Raw genomic sequence first — 17,778 nt, 5'->3', positions numbered from 1 at the left:
AAAAGAGGTACAAGTAAATAGAGAAAAAAAGTAGGTAAATAAATACAGAAAAATGGGAAAATTAGGTAGAGAAAAAATAGGTGTATAAATAGAGAAAATAGGTGAATAAACCAAAGGAAAAAAGGTAAATAAAATATAGGTAAATAAATTAGAGGAAAAAATAGGTAAATAAACAGAGAAAAATAGGTAATGAAGTAGAGAAAACAAAGTAGGTAAATAAATACAGAAAAAAGAGGAAAATAAACTAGAGAAAAAATAGGTAAATAAATAGAGAAAAATAGGTAAATAAATAGATAAAAATAGGTAAATAAACTAGAGAAAAAATAGGTGTATACATAGAGAAAAATAGCTAAATAAATCAAGGAAAAAAAGGTAAATAAAAAATAGGTATAGAAATTAGAGGAAAAAATAGGTAAATAAGCAGAGAAAAAATTGGTAAATAAATTAGAGAAAAAAATAGATAAAGAAATAGTGGAAAATAGGTAATGAAGTAGAGAATACAAAGGAGGTAAATAAATACAGAAAATAGGTAAATAAATAGAGAAAAATAGGTAAATAAATTAGAGAAAAAATAGGCAAATAAATAGAGAAAAATAGGTAAATTATCTAGAGAAAAAATAGGTCTATAAATATATATAAATACCTAAATAAATCAAAGAAAAAAGGTAAATAAAACAATAGGTAAATAAATTAAAGGAAAAAATATGTAAATAAACAGAGAAAAAATATGTAAATAAACTAGAGAAAAAATAGGTGTATAAATAGAGAAAAATAGCTAAATAAATCAAAGAAAAAAAGGTAAATAAATTAAAGGAAAAAATAGGTAAATAAGCAGAGAAATAATTGGTAAATAAATTAGAGAAAAAAATAAATGAAGAAATAGTGGAAAATAGGTAATGAAGTAGAGAATACAAAGGAGGTAAATAAATACAGAAAATAGGTAAATAAATAGAGAAAAATAGGTAAATAATTTAGAGAAAAAAATAGGCAAATAAATAGAGAAAAATAGGTAATGAAGTAGAGAAAACAAAGTAGGTAAATAAATACAGAAAAAAGAGGTAAATAACTAGTGAAAAAATAAGTGTATAAATAGAGAAAATAGCTAAATAAATCAAGGAAAAAAAGGTAAATAAAAAAATAGGTAAATAAATTAGAGGAAAAAAGAGGTAACTATACAGAGAAAAAATAGGTAAATAAATGAGAGAAAAAAGAGGTAAATAACTAGAGGAAAAATAGGTAAATAAATAGAGAAAACAAAAGAGGTAAATAGATAGAGAAAAATAGGTAAATAAATAGAGAAAAATAGGTAAATAAATTAGAGGAAAAAATAGGTAAATAAACAGAGAAAAATAGGTAAATAAATAGAGAAAAAAGAGGTAAATATATACAGAAAAATAGGTAAAGTAGGTAGAGAAAAAATAGGTGTATAAATAGAGAAAAATAGGTAAATAAACCAAAGGAAAAAAGGTAAATAAAAAATAGGTAAATAAATTAAAGGAAAAAATAGATAAATAAACAGAGAAAAATACGTAAATAAATGAGAGAGAAAAATAGGTAAATATATACAGAAAAAATAGGAAAATAAATAGAGAAAACAAAAGAGGTAAATAAATAGAGAAAAAATAGGGAAATAAATAGAGAAAAATAGGTAAATTATCTAGAGAATAAATAGGTGTATAAATATAGATAAATAGCTACAAAAATCAAAGAAAAGAAGGTAAATAAAAAATAGGTAAAGAAATTAGAGGAAAAATAGGTAAATAAGCAGAGACAAAATTGGGAAATAACTTAGAGAAAAAAATAGATAAAGAAATAGTGGAAAATAGGTAATGAAGTAGAGAATACAAAGGAGGTAAATAAATACAGAAAATAGGTAAATAAATAGAGAAAAATAGGTAAATAATTTAGAGAAGAAAATAGGCAAAAAATAGAGAAAAATAGGTAATGAAGTAGAGAAAACAAAGTAGGTAAATAAATACAGAAAAAAGAGGTAAATAACTAGTGAAAAAATAAGTGTATAAATAGAGAAAAATAGCTAAATAAATCAAGGAAAAAAAGGTAAATAAAAAAATAGGTAAATAAATTAGAGGAAAAAATAGGTAACTAAACAGAGAAAAAATAGGTAAATAAATGAGAGAAAAAGAGGTAAATAACTAGAGGAAAAATAGGTAAATAAATGAGAGAAAAAAGAGGTAAATAACTAGAGGAAAAATAGGTAAATAAATAGAGAAAACAAAAGAGGTAAATAGATAGAGAAAAATAGGTAAATAAATAGAGAAAAATAGGTAAATAATTTAGAGAAAAAAATAGGCAAATAAATAGAGAAAAATAGGTAATGAAGTAGAGAAAACAAAGTAGGTAAATAAATACAGAAAAAAGTGGTAAATAACTAGAGAAAAAATAGGTAAATAAATATAGAAAATATAGGTAAATTATCTAGAGAAAAAATAGGTGTATAAATAGAGAAAAATAGGTTAATAATTTAGAGAAAAAAATAGACAAATAAATAGAGAAAAATAGGTAATGAAGTAGAGAAAACAAAGTAGGTAAATAAATACAGAAAAAAGTGGTAAATAACTAGAGAAAAAATAGGTAAATAAATATAGAAAATATAGGTAAATTATCTAGAGAAAAAATAGGTAAATAAATAGAGAAAACAAAATAGGTAAATAAATAGAGAAAACAAAAGAGGTAAATAAATACAGAAAAATAGGTAAATTAGCTAGAGAAAAAATAGGTGTATCAATAGAGAAAAATAGGTAAATAAACCAAAGAAAAAAAGGTAATTAAAAAATAGGTAAATAAATTAGAGGAAAAAATAGGTAATTAAACAGAGAAATATACGTAAATAAATGAGAGAGAGAAATAGGTAAATATATAGAGAAAAAATAGGTAAATAAATTAGAGGAAAAAATAGGTAAATAAACAGAGAAAAATAGGTAAATAAATAGAGAAAACAAAAGAGGTAAGTAAATACAGAAAAATAGGTAAATTAGCTAGAGAAAAAATAGGTGTATAAATAGAGAAAAATAGGTAAATAAATTAGAGAAAAAATAGGCAAATAAATAGAGAAAAATAGGTAAATAAACCAAAGGAAAAAAGGTAAATAAAAAATAGGTAAATAAATTAGAGGAAAAAATAGGTAAATAAACAGAGACAAAATTGGGAAATAACTTAGAGAAAAAAATAGATAAAGAAATAGTGGAAAATAGGTAATGAAGTAGAGAATACAAAGGAGGTAAATAAATACAGAAAATAGGTAAATAAATAGAGAAAAATAGGTAAATAATTTAGAGAAAAAAATAGGCAAATAAATAGAGAAAAATAGGTAATGAAGTAGAGAAAACAAAGTAGGTAAATAAATACAAAAAAAAGAGGTAAATAACTAGTGAAAAAATAAGTGTATAAATAGAGAAAATAGCTAAATAAATCAAGGAAAAAAAGGTAAATAAAAAAATAGGTAAATAAATTAGAGGAAAAAAGAGGTAACTATACAGAGAAAAAATAGGTAAATAAATGAGAGAAAAAAGAGGTAAATAACTAGAGGAAAAATAGGTAAATAAATAGAGAAAACAAAAGAGGTAAATAGATAGAGAAAAATAGGTAAATAAATAGAGAAAAATAGGTAAATAAATTAGAGGAAAAAATAGGTAAATAAACAGAGAAAAATAGGTAAATAAATAGAGAAAAAAGAGGTAAATATATACAGAAAAATAGGTAAAGTAGGTAGAGAAAAAATAGGTGTATAAATAGAGAAAAATAGGTAAATAAACCAAAGGAAAAAAGGTAAATAAAAAATAGGTAAATAAATTAAAGGAAAAAATAGATAAATAAACAGAGAAAAATACGTAAATAAATGAGAGAGAAAAATAGGTAAATATATACAGAAAAAATAGGAAAATAAATAGAGAAAACAAAAGAGGTAAATAAATAGAGAAAAAATAGGGAAATAAATAGAGAAAAATAGGTAAATTATCTAGAGAATAAATAGGTGTATAAATATAGATAAATAGCTACAAAAATCAAAGAAAAGAAGGTAAATAAAAAATAGGTAAAGAAATTAGAGGAAAAATAGGTAAATAAGCAGAGACAAAATTGGGAAATAACTTAGAGAAAAAAATAGATAAAGAAATAGTGGAAAATAGGTAATGAAGTAGAGAATACAAAGGAGGTAAATAAATACAGAAAATAGGTAAATAAATAGAGAAAAATAGGTAAATAATTTAGAGAAGAAAATAGGCAAAAAATAGAGAAAAATAGGTAATGAAGTAGAGAAAACAAAGTAGGTAAATAAATACAGAAAAAAGAGGTAAATAACTAGTGAAAAAATAAGTGTATAAATAGAGAAAAATAGCTAAATAAATCAAGGAAAAAAAGGTAAATAAAAAAATAGGTAAATAAATTAGAGGAAAAAATAGGTAACTAAACAGAGAAAAAATAGGTAAATAAATGAGAGAAAAAAGAGGTAAATAACTAGAGGAAAAATAGGTAAATAAATGAGAGAAAAAAGAGGTAAATAACTAGAGGAAAAATAGGTAAATAAATAGAGAAAACAAAAGAGGTAAATAGATAGAGAAAAATAGGTAAATAAATAGAGAAAAATAGGTAAATAATTTAGAGAAAAAAATAGGCAAATAAATAGAGAAAAATAGGTAATGAAGTAGAGAAAACAAAGTAGGTAAATAAATACAGAAAAAAGTGGTAAATAACTAGAGAAAAAATAGGTAAATAAATATAGAAAATATAGGTAAATTATCTAGAGAAAAAATAGGTGTATAAATAGAGAAAAATAGGTTAATAATTTAGAGAAAAAAATAGACAAATAAATAGAGAAAAATAGGTAATGAAGTAGAGAAAACAAAGTAGGTAAATAAATACAGAAAAAAGTGGTAAATAACTAGAGAAAAAATAGGTAAATAAATATAGAAAATATAGGTAAATTATCTAGAGAAAAAATAGGTAAATAAATAGAGAAAACAAAATAGGTAAATAAATAGAGAAAACAAAAGAGGTAAATAAATACAGAAAAATAGGTAAATTAGCTAGAGAAAAAATAGGTGTATCAATAGAGAAAAATAGGTAAATAAACCAAAGAAAAAAAGGTAATTAAAAAATAGGTAAATAAATTAGAGGAAAAAATAGGTAATTAAACAGAGAAATATACGTAAATAAATGAGAGAGAGAAATAGGTAAATATATAGAGAAAAAATAGGTAAATAAATTAGAGGAAAAAATAGGTAAATAAACAGAGAAAAATAGGTAAATAAATAGAGAAAACAAAAGAGGTAAATAAATACAGAAAAATAGGTAAATTAGCTAGAGAAAAAATAGGTGTATAAATAGAGAAAAATAGGTAAATAAATTAGAGAAAAAATAGGCAAATAAATAGAGAAAAATAGGTAAATTATCTAGAGAAAAAATAGGTCTATAAATATATATAAATACCTAAATAAATCAAAGAAAAAAGGTAAATAAAACAATAGGTAAATAAATTAAAGGAAAAAATATGTAAATAAACAGAGAAAAAATATGTAAATAAACTAGAGAAAAAATAGGTGTATAAATAGAGAAAAATAGCTAAATAAATCAAAGAAAAAAAGGTAAATAAATTAAAGGAAAAAATAGGTAAATAAGCAGAGAAATAATTGGTAAATAAATTAGAGAAAAAAATAAATGAAGAAATAGTGGAAAATAGGTAATGAAGTAGAGAATACAAAGGAGGTAAATAAATACAGAAAATAGGTAAATAAATAGAGAAAAATAGGTAAATAATTTAGAGAAAAAAATATGCAAATAAATAGAGAAAAATAGGTAATGAAGTAGAGAAAACAAAGTAGGTAAATAAATACAGAAAAAAGAGGTAAATAACTAGTGAAAAAATAAGTGTATAAATAGAGAAAATAGCTAAATAAATCAAGGAAAAAAAGGTAAATAAAAAAATAGGTAAATAAATTAGAGGAAAAAATAGGTAACTATACAGAGAAAAAAAAGGTAAATAAATTAGAGGAAAAAATAGGTAAATAAACAGAGAAAAATAGGTAAATAAATAGAGAAAAAATAGGTAAATAAATACAGAAAAATAGGTAAAGTAGGTAGAGAAAAAATAGGTGTATAAATAGAGAAAAATAGGTAAATAAACCAAAGGAAAAAAGGTAAATAAAAAATAGGTAAATAAATTAGAGGAAAAAATAGGTAAATAAACAGAGACAAAATTGGGAAATAACTTAGAGAAAAAAATAGATAAAGAAATAGTGGAAAATAGGTAATGAAGTAGAGAATACAAAGGAGGTAAATAAATACAGAAAATAGGTAAATAAATAGAGAAAAATAGGTAAATAATTTAGAGAAAAAAATAGGCAAATAAATAGAGAAAAATAGGTAATGAAGTAGAGAAAACAAAGTAGGTAAATAAATACAGAAAAAAGAGGTAAATAACTAGTGAAAAAATAAGTGTATAAATAGAGAAAATAGCTAAATAAATCAAGGAAAAAAAGGTAAATAAATTAGAGGAAAAAAGAGGTAACTATACAGAGAAAAAATAGGTAAATAAATGAGAGAAAAAAGAGGTAAATAACTAGAGGAAAAATAGGTAAATAAATAGAGAAAACAAAAGAGGTAAATAGATAGAGAAAAATAGGTAAATAAATAGAGAAAAATAGGTAAATAAATTAGAGGAAAAAATAGGTAAATAAACAGAGAAAAATAGGTAAATAAATAGAGAAAAAAGAGGTAAATATATACAGAAAAATAGGTAAAGTAGGTAGAGAAAAAATAGGTGTATAAATAGAGAAAAATAGGTAAATAAACCAAAGGAAAAAAGGTAAATAAAAAATAGGTAAATAAATTAAAGGAAAAAATAGATAAATAAACAGAGAAAAATACGTAAATAAATGAGAGAGAAAAATAGGTAAATATATACAGAAAAAATAGGAAAATAAATAGAGAAAACAAAAGAGGTAAATAAATAGAGAAAAAATAGGGAAATAAATAGAGAAAAATAGGTAAATTATCTAGAGAATAAATAGGTGTATAAATATAGATAAATAGCTACAAAAATCAAAGAAAAGAAGGTAAATAAAAAATAGGTAAAGAAATTAGAGGAAAAATAGGTAAATAAGCAGAGACAAAATTGGGAAATAACTTAGAGAAAAAAATAGATAAAGAAATAGTGGAAAATAGGTAATGAAGTAGAGAATACAAAGGAGGTAAATAAATACAGAAAATAGGTAAATAAATAGAGAAAAATAGGTAAATAATTTAGAGAAGAAAATAGGCAAAAAATAGAGAAAAATAGGTAATGAAGTAGAGAAAACAAAGTAGGTAAATAAATACAGAAAAAAGAGGTAAATAACTAGTGAAAAAATAAGTGTATAAATAGAGAAAAATAGCTAAATAAATCAAGGAAAAAAAGGTAAATAAAAAAATAGGTAAATAAATTAGAGGAAAAAATAGGTAACTAAACAGAGAAAAAATAGGTAAATAAATGAGAGAAAAAAGAGGTAAATAACTAGAGGAAAAATAGGTAAATAAATGAGAGAAAAAAGAGGTAAATAACTAGAGGAAAAATAGGTAAATAAATAGAGAAAACAAAAGAGGTAAATAGATAGAGAAAAATAGGTAAATAAATAGAGAAAAATAGGTAAATAATTTAGAGAAAAAAATAGGCAAATAAATAGAGAAAAATAGGTAATGAAGTAGAGAAAACAAAGTAGGTAAATAAATACAGAAAAAAGTGGTAAATAACTAGAGAAAAAATAGGTAAATAAATATAGAAAATATAGGTAAATTATCTAGAGAAAAAATAGGTGTATAAATAGAGAAAAATAGGTTAATAATTTAGAGAAAAAAATAGACAAATAAATAGAGAAAAATAGGTAATGAAGTAGAGAAAACAAAGTAGGTAAATAAATACAGAAAAAAGTGGTAAATAACTAGAGAAAAAATAGGTAAATAAATATAGAAAATATAGGTAAATTATCTAGAGAAAAAATAGGTAAATAAATAGAGAAAACAAAATAGGTAAATAAATAGAGAAAACAAAAGAGGTAAATAAATACAGAAAAATAGGTAAATTAGCTAGAGAAAAAATAGGTGTATCAATAGAGAAAAATAGGTAAATAAACCAAAGAAAAAAAGGTAATTAAAAAATAGGTAAATAAATTAGAGGAAAAAATAGGTAATTAAACAGAGAAATATACGTAAATAAATGAGAGAGAGAAATAGGTAAATATATAGAGAAAAAATAGGTAAATAAATTAGAGGAAAAAATAGGTAAATAAACAGAGAAAAATAGGTAAATAAATAGAGAAAACAAAAGAGGTAAATAAATACAGAAAAATAGGTAAATTAGCTAGAGAAAAAATAGGTGTATAAATAGAGAAAAATAGGTAAATAAATTAGAGAAAAAATAGGCAAATAAATAGAGAAAAATAGGTAAATTATCTAGAGAAAAAATAGGTCTATAAATATATATAAATACCTAAATAAATCAAAGAAAAAAGGTAAATAAAACAATAGGTAAATAAATTAAAGGAAAAAATATGTAAATAAACAGAGAAAAAATATGTAAATAAACTAGAGAAAAAATAGGTGTATAAATAGAGAAAAATAGCTAAATAAATCAAAGAAAAAAAGGTAAATAAATTAAAGGAAAAAATAGGTAAATAAGCAGAGAAATAATTGGTAAATAAATTAGAGAAAAAAATAAATGAAGAAATAGTGGAAAATAGGTAATGAAGTAGAGAATACAAAGGAGGTAAATAAATACAGAAAATAGGTAAATAAATAGAGAAAAATAGGTAAATAATTTAGAGAAAAAAATATGCAAATAAATAGAGAAAAATAGGTAATGAAGTAGAGAAAACAAAGTAGGTAAATAAATACAGAAAAAAGAGGTAAATAACTAGTGAAAAAATAAGTGTATAAATAGAGAAAATAGCTAAATAAATCAAGGAAAAAAAGGTAAATAAAAAAATAGGTAAATAAATTAGAGGAAAAAATAGGTAACTATACAGAGAAAAAAAAGGTAAATAAATTAGAGGAAAAAATAGGTAAATAAACAGAGAAAAATAGGTAAATAAATAGAGAAAAAATAGGTAAATAAATACAGAAAAATAGGTAAAGTAGGTAGAGAAAAAATAGGTGTATAAATAGAGAAAAATAGGTAAATAAACCAAAGGAAAAAAGGTAAATAAAAAATAGGTAAATAAATTAGAGGAAAAAATAGGTAAATAAACAGAGACAAAATTGGGAAATAACTTAGAGAAAAAAATAGATAAAGAAATAGTGGAAAATAGGTAATGAAGTAGAGAATACAAAGGAGGTAAATAAATACAGAAAATAGGTAAATAAATAGAGAAAAATAGGTAAATAATTTAGAGAAAAAAATAGGCAAATAAATAGAGAAAAATAGGTAATGAAGTAGAGAAAACAAAGTAGGTAAATAAATACAGAAAAAAGAGGTAAATAACTAGTGAAAAAATAAGTGTATAAATAGAGAAAATAGCTAAATAAATCAAGGAAAAAAAGGTAAATAAAAAAATAGGTAAATAAATTAGAGGAAAAAAGAGGTAACTATACAGAGAAAAAATAGGTAAATAAATGAGAGAAAAAAGAGGTAAATAACTAGAGGAAAAATAGGTAAATAAATAGAGAAAACAAAAGAGGTAAATAGATAGAGAAAAATAGGTAAATAAATAGAGAAAAATAGGTAAATAAATTAGAGGAAAAAATAGGTAAATAAACAGAGAAAAATAGGTAAATAAATAGAGAAAAAAGAGGTAAATATATACAGAAAAATAGGTAAAGTAGGTAGAGAAAAAATAGGTGTATAAATAGAGAAAAATAGGTAAATAAACCAAAGGAAAAAAGGTAAATAAAAAATAGGTAAATAAATTAAAGGAAAAAATAGATAAATAAACAGAGAAAAATACGTAAATAAATGAGAGAGAAAAATAGGTAAATATATACAGAAAAAATAGGAAAATAAATAGAGAAAACAAAAGAGGTAAATAAATAGAGAAAAAATAGGGAAATAAATAGAGAAAAATAGGTAAATTATCTAGAGAATAAATAGGTGTATAAATATAGATAAATAGCTACAAAAATCAAAGAAAAGAAGGTAAATAAAAAATAGGTAAAGAAATTAGAGGAAAAATAGGTAAATAAGCAGAGACAAAATTGGGAAATAACTTAGAGAAAAAAATAGATAAAGAAATAGTGGAAAATAGGTAATGAAGTAGAGAATACAAAGGAGGTAAATAAATACAGAAAATAGGTAAATAAATAGAGAAAAATAGGTAAATAATTTAGAGAAGAAAATAGGCAAAAAATAGAGAAAAATAGGTAATGAAGTAGAGAAAACAAAGTAGGTAAATAAATACAGAAAAAAGAGGTAAATAACTAGTGAAAAAATAAGTGTATAAATAGAGAAAAATAGCTAAATAAATCAAGGAAAAAAAGGTAAATAAAAAAATAGGTAAATAAATTAGAGGAAAAAATAGGTAACTAAACAGAGAAAAAATAGGTAAATAAATGAGAGAAAAAAGAGGTAAATAACTAGAGGAAAAATAGGTAAATAAATGAGAGAAAAAAGAGGTAAATAACTAGAGGAAAAATAGGTAAATAAATAGAGAAAACAAAAGAGGTAAATAGATAGAGAAAAATAGGTAAATAAATAGAGAAAAATAGGTAAATAATTTAGAGAAAAAAATAGGCAAATAAATAGAGAAAAATAGGTAATGAAGTAGAGAAAACAAAGTAGGTAAATAAATACAGAAAAAAGTGGTAAATAACTAGAGAAAAAATAGGTAAATAAATATAGAAAATATAGGTAAATTATCTAGAGAAAAAATAGGTGTATAAATAGAGAAAAATAGGTTAATAATTTAGAGAAAAAAATAGACAAATAAATAGAGAAAAATAGGTAATGAAGTAGAGAAAACAAAGTAGGTAAATAAATACAGAAAAAAGTGGTAAATAACTAGAGAAAAAATAGGTAAATAAATATAGAAAATATAGGTAAATTATCTAGAGAAAAAATAGGTAAATAAATAGAGAAAACAAAATAGGTAAATAAATAGAGAAAACAAAAGAGGTAAATAAATACAGAAAAATAGGTAAATTAGCTAGAGAAAAAATAGGTGTATCAATAGAGAAAAATAGGTAAATAAACCAAAGAAAAAAAGGTAATTAAAAAATAGGTAAATAAATTAGAGGAAAAAATAGGTAATTAAACAGAGAAATATACGTAAATAAATGAGAGAGAGAAATAGGTAAATATATAGAGAAAAAATAGGTAAATAAATTAGAGGAAAAAATAGGTAAATAAACAGAGAAAAATAGGTAAATAAATAGAGAAAACAAAAGAGGTAAATAAATACAGAAAAATAGGTAAATTAGCTAGAGAAAAAATAGGTGTATAAATAGAGAAAAATAGGTAAATAAACCAAAGGAAAAAAGGTAAATAAAAAATAGGTAAATAAATTAGAGGAAAAAATAGGTAAATAAACAAAGAAAAATAGGTAATGATGTAGAGAAAACAGAGTAGGTAAATAAATACAGAAAAAAAGAGGTAAATAAACTAGAGAAAAAATAGGTAAATAAATATAGAAAAAATAGGTAAATTATCTAGAGGAAAAATAGGTAAATAAATAGAGAAAATATAGGTGTATAAATTAGAGAAAGAATGAGGTAAATAAATAGAAAAAAGTAAATGCATAGAGAAAAAATTGGAAAATGAATAGAGAAAAAATAGGTAAGTAAATAGAGAAAAAATAGGTAAATTATCTAGAGGAAAAATAGGTAAATAAATAGAGAAAATATAGGTGTATAAATTAGAGAAAGAAAGAGGTAAATAAATAGAAAAAAGTAAATGCATAGAGAAAAAATTGGAAAATGAATAGAGAAAAAATAGGTAAGTAAATAGAGAAAAAATAGGTAAATTATCTAGAGAAAAATAGGTAAATAAATAGAGAAAACAAAAGAGGTACATAAATAGAGAAAAAAGTAGGTAAATAAATACAGAAAAATGGGAAAATTAGGTAGAGAAAAAATAGGTGTATAAATAGAGAAAATAGGTGAATAAACCAAAGGAAAAAAGGTAAATAAAATATAGGTAAATAAATTAGAGGAAAAAATAGGTAAATAAACAGAGAAAAATAGGTAAATAAATAGATAAAAATAGGTAAATAAACTAGAGAAAAAATAGGTGTATACATAGAGAAAAATAGCTAAATAAATCAAGGAAAAAAGGTAAATAAAAAATAGGTAAAGAAATTAGAGGAAAAAATAGGTAAATAAGCAGAGAAAAAATTGGTAAATAAATTAGAGAAAAAAATAGATAAAGAAATAGTGGAAAATAGGTAATGAAGTAGAGAATACAAAGGAGGTAAATAAATACAGAAAATAGGTAAATAAATAGAGAAAAATAGGTAAATAAATTAGAGAAAAAATAGGCAAATAAATAGAGAAAAATAGGTAAATTATCTAGAGAAAAAATAGGTGTATAAATATATATAAATACCTAAATAAATCAAAGAAAAAAGGTAAATAAAACAATAGGTAAATAAATTAAAGGAAAAAATATGTAAATAAACAGAGAAAAAATATGTAAATAAACTAGAGAAAAAATAGGTGTATAAATAGAGAAAAATAGCTAAATAAATCAAAGAAAAAAAGGTAAATAAAAAAATAGGTAAATAAATTAAAGGAAAAAATAGGTAAATAAGCAGAGAAATAATTGGTAAATAAATTAAAGAAAACAATAAATGAAGAAATAGTGGAAAATAGGTAATGAAGTAGAGAATACAAAGGAGGTAAATAAATACAGAAAATAGGTAAATAAATAGAGAAAAATAGGTAAATAATTTAGAGAAAAAAATAGACAAATAAATAGAGAAAAATAGGTAATGAAGTAGAGAAAACAAAGTAGGTAAATAAATACAGAAAAAAGAGGTAAATAACTAGAGAAAAAATAGGAAAATAAATAGAGAAAACAAAAGAGGTAAATAAATAGTGAATAAATAGGGAAATAAATAGAGAAAAATAGGTAAATTAGCTAGAGAAAAAATAGGTGTATAAATAGAGAAAAATATCTAAATAAATCAAAGAAAAAAAGGTAAATAAAAAAATAGGTAAATAAATTAAAGGAAAAAATAGATAAATAAACAGAGAAAAAATATGTAAATAAACTAGAGAAAAAATAGGTGTATAAATAGAGAAAAATAGCTAAATAAATCAAAGAAAAAAAGGTAAATAAAAAAATAGGTAAATAAATTAAAGGAAAAAATAGGTAAATAAGCAGAGAAATAATTGGTAAATAAATTAGAGAAAAAAATAAATGAAGAAATAGTGGAAAATAGGTAATGAAGTAGAGAATACAAAGGAGGTAAATAAATACAGAAAATAGGTAAATAAATAGAGAAAAATAGGTAAATAAATTAGAGAAAAAATAGGCAAATAAATAGAGAAAAATAGGTAAATTATCTAGAGAAAAAATAGGTGTATAAATATATATAAATACCTAAATAAATCAAAGAAAAAAGGTAAATAAAAAAATAGGTAAATAAATTAAAGGAAAAAATATGTAAATAAACAGAGAAAAAATATGTAAATAAACTAGAGAAAAAATAGGTGTATAAATAGAGAAAAATAGCTAAATAAATCAAAGAAAAAAAGGTAAATAAAAAAATAGGTAAATAAATTAAAGGAAAAAATAGGTAAATAAGCAGAGAAATAATTGGTAAATAAATTAGAGAAAAAAATAAATGAAGAAATAGTGGAAAATAGGTAATGAAGTAGAGAATACAAAGGAGGTAAATAAATACAGAAAATAGGTAAATAAATAGAGAAAAATAGGTAAATAATTTAGAGAAAAAAATAGACAAATAAATAGAGAAAAATAGGTAATGAAGTAGAGAAAACAAAGTAGGTAAATAAATACAGAAAAAAGAGGTAAATAACTAGAGAAAAAATAGGAAAATAAATAGAGAAAAAATAGGGAAATAAATAGAGAAATATAGGTAAATTATCTAGAGAAAAAATAGGTGTATATATATAGATAAATAGCTACAAAAATCAAAGAAAAAAGGTAAATAAAAAATAGGTAAAGAAATTAGAGGAAAAAATAGGTAAATAAGCAGAGACAAAATTGGGAAATAACTTAGAGAAAAAAATAGATAAAGAAATAGTGGAAAATAGGTAATGAAGTAGAGAATACAAAGGAGGTAAATAAATACAGAAAATAGGTAAATAAATAGAGAAAAATAGGTAAATAATTTAGAGAAAAATAGGCAAATAAATAGAGAAAAATAGGTAATGAAGTAGAGAAAACAAAGTAGGTAAATAAATACAGAAAAAAGTGGTAAATAACTAGAGAAAAAATAGGTAAATAAATATAGAAAATATAGGTAAATTATCTAGAGAAAAAATTGGTAAATAAATAGAGAAAACAAAATAGGTAAAGAAATAGAGAAAACAAAAGAGGTAAATAAATACAGAAAAATAGGTAAATAACTAGAGGAAAAATAGGTAAATAAATAGAGAAAACAAAAGAGGTAAATAGATAGAGAAAAATAGGTAAATAAATAGAGAAAAAATAGGTAAATAAATTGGAGGAAAAAATAGGTAAATAAATTAGAGGAAAAAATAGGTAAATAAACACAGAAAAATAGGTAAATAAATAGAGAAAAAATAGGTAAATAAATACAGAAAAATAGGTAAAGTAGGTAGAGAAAAAATAGGTGTATAAATAGAGAAAAATAGGTAAATAAACCAAAGGAAAAAAGGTAAATAAAAAATAGGTAAATAAATTAAAGGAAAAAATAGATAAATATACAGAGAAAAATACGTAAATAAATGAGAGAGAAAAATAGGTAAATATATAGAGAAAAAATAGGAAAATAAATAGAGAAAACAAAAGAGGTAAATAAATAGAGAAAAAATAGGGAAATAAATAGAGAAAAATAGGTAAATTATCTAGAGAATAAATAGGTGTATAAATATAGATAAATAGCTACAAAAATCAAAGAAAAAAGGTAAATAAAAAATAGGTAAAGAAATTAGAGGAAAAAATAGGTAAATAAGCAGAGACAAAATTGGGAAATAACTTAGAGAAAAAAATAGATAAAGAAATAGTGGAAAATAGGTAATGAAGTAGAGAATACAAAGGAGGTAAATAAATACAGAAAATAGGTAAATAAATAGAGAAAAATTGGTAAATAATTTAGAGAAGAAAATAGGCAAAAAATAGAGAAAAATAGGTAATGAAGTAGAGAAAACAATGTAGGTAAATAAATACAGAAAAAAGAGGTAAATAACTAGTGAAAAAATAAGTGTATAAATAGAGAAAAATAGCTAAATAAATCAAGGAAAAAAAGGTAAATAAAAAAATAGGTAAATAAATTAGAGGAAAAAATAGGTAACTAAACAGAGAAAAAATAGGTAAATAAATGAGAGAAAAAAGAGGTAAATAACTAGAGGAAAAATAGGTAAATAAGTAGAGAAAACAAAAGAGGTAAATAGATAGAGAAAAATAGGTAAATAAATAGAGAAAATATAGGTGTATAAATTTGAGAGAAGGAAGAGGTAAATAAATAGAGAAAAATAGGTAAATAAATAGAGAAAAATAGGTAAATAAGCAGAGAAAAAATTGGTAAATACATTAGAGAAAAAAATACATAAAGAAATAGTGGAAAATAGGTAATGAAGTAGAGAATACAAAGGAGGTAAATAAATACAGATAATAGGTAAATAAATACAGAAAAAGTGGTAAATAACTAGAGAAAAAATAGGTAAATAAATATAGAAAAAATAGGTAAATTATCTAGAGGAAGAATAGGTAAATAAATAGAGAAAATATAGGTGTATAAATTAGAGAAAGAAAGAGGTAAATAAATAGAAAAAAGTAAATGCATAGAGAAAAAATTGGAAAATGAATAGAGAAAAAATAGGTAAGTAAATAGAGAAAAAATAGGTAAATTATCTAGAGAAAAATAGGTAAATAAATAGAGAAAACAAAAGAGGTACATAAATAGAGAAAAAAGTAGGTAAATAAATACAGAAAAATGGGAAAATTAGGTAGAGAAAAAATAGGTGTATAAATAGAGAAAATAGGTGAATAAACCAAAGGAAAAAAGGTAAATAAAATATAGGTAAATAAACTAGAGGAAAAAATAGGTAAATAAACAGAGAAAAATAGGTAATGAAGTAGAGAAAACAAAGTAGGTAAATAAATACAGAAAAAAGAGGAAAATAAACTAGAGAAAAAATAGGTAAATAAATAGAGAAAAATAGGTAAATAAATAGATAAAAATAGGTAAATAAACTAGAGAAAAAATAGGTGTATACATAGAGAAAAATAGCTAAATAAATCAAGGAAAAAAAGGTAAATAAAAAATAGGTAAAGAAATTAGAGGAAAAAATAGGTAAATAAGCAGAGAAAAAATTGGTAAATAACTTAGAGAAAAAAATACATAAAGAAATAGTGGAAAATAGGTAATGAAGTAGAGAATACAAAGGAGGTAAATAAATACAGAAAATAGGTAAATAAATAGAGAAAAATAGGTAAATAAATTAGAGAAAAAATAGGCAAATCAATAGAGAAAAATAGGTAAATTATCTAGAGAAAAAATAGGTGTATAAATATATATAAATACCTAAATAAATCAAAGAAAAAAGGTAAATAAAACAATAGGTAAATAAATTAAAGGAAAAAATATGTAAATAAACAGAGAAAAAATAGGTAAATAAACTAGAGAAAAAATAGGTGTATAAATAGAGAAAAATAGCTAAATAAATCAAAGAAAAAAAGGTAAATAAAAAAATAGGTAAATAAATTAAAGGAAAAATAGGTAAATAAGCAGAGAAATAAGTGGTAAATAAATTAGAGAAAAAAATAAATGAAGAAATAGTGGAAAATAGGTAATGAAGTAGAGAATACAAAGGAGGTAAATAAATACAGAAAATAGGTAAATAAATAGAGAAAAATAGGTAAATAATTTAGAGAAAAAAATAGACAAATAAATAGAGAAAAATAGGTAATGAAGTAGAGAAAACAAAGTAGGTAAATAAATACAGAAAAAAGAGGTAAATAACTAGTGAAAAAATAGGAAAATAAATAGAGAAAGCAAAAGAGGTAAATAAATAGTGAATAAATAGGGAAATAAATAGAGAAAAATAGGTAAATTAGCTAGAGAAAAAATAGGTGTATAATAGAGAAAAATAGGTAAATAAACCAAAGGAAAAAAGGTAAATAAAAAATAGGTAAATAAATTAGAGGAAAAAATAGGTAAATAAACAGAGAAAAATGGGTAATGAAGTAGAGAAAACAATGGAGGTAAATAAATACAGAAAATAGGTAAATAAATACAGGAAAAAAGTGGTAACTAAATAGAGAAAAATAGGTAAATAAATAGAGAAAAATAGGTAAATAAGCAGAGAAAAAATTGGTAAATACATTAGAGAAAAAAATACATAAAGAAATAGTGGAAAATAGGTAATGAATTAGAGAATACAAAGGAGGTAAATAAATACAGAAAAAAGAGGTAAATAACTAGAGAAAAAATAGGAAAATAAATAGAGAAAACAAAAGAGGTAAATAAATAGTGAATAAATAGGGAAATAAATAGAGAAAAATAGGTAAATTAGCTAGAGAAAAAATAGGTGTATAAATAGAGAAAAATAGCTAAATAAATCCAAGAAAAAAAGGTAAATAAAAAAATAGGTAGATAAATTAAAGGAAAAAATAGATAAATAAACAGAGAAAAATACGTAAATAAA

At 21.7% G+C, this 17,778-nt stretch overlaps 3 long non-coding RNA genes across 3 annotated transcripts; all 3 read left to right on the top strand.

Moving 5' to 3' along the window:
- Positions 1–610: 610 nt before the first annotated feature.
- Positions 611–5,315, top strand: LOC143378261 (uncharacterized). The gene is made up of 2 exons (XR_013088006.1): positions 611–4,488; positions 4,536–5,315. It is a non-coding gene; the product is annotated as an uncharacterized LOC143378261 (long non-coding RNA).
- A 97-nt stretch (positions 5,316–5,412) lies between these two features.
- Positions 5,413–8,349, top strand: LOC143378262 (uncharacterized). Its single transcript, XR_013088007.1, has 2 exons — positions 5,413–7,522; positions 7,570–8,349. It is a non-coding gene; the product is annotated as an uncharacterized LOC143378262 (long non-coding RNA).
- A 97-nt stretch (positions 8,350–8,446) lies between these two features.
- Positions 8,447–16,823, top strand: LOC143378260 (uncharacterized). Its single transcript, XR_013088005.1, has 2 exons — positions 8,447–12,162; positions 12,906–16,823. It is a non-coding gene; the product is annotated as an uncharacterized LOC143378260 (long non-coding RNA).
- The last annotated feature ends 955 nt before the right edge of the window (positions 16,824–17,778 follow it).

Source organism: Andrena cerasifolii, unplaced genomic scaffold (assembly GCF_050908995.1).
Source record: "Andrena cerasifolii isolate SP2316 unplaced genomic scaffold, iyAndCera1_principal scaffold1864, whole genome shotgun sequence".
NCBI classification, from domain to species: domain Eukaryota; kingdom Metazoa; phylum Arthropoda; class Insecta; order Hymenoptera; family Andrenidae; genus Andrena; species Andrena cerasifolii.
The sequence above is the reverse complement of the archived record's forward strand: the minus strand, read 5'-3'. Positions and strand labels throughout refer to the sequence as shown.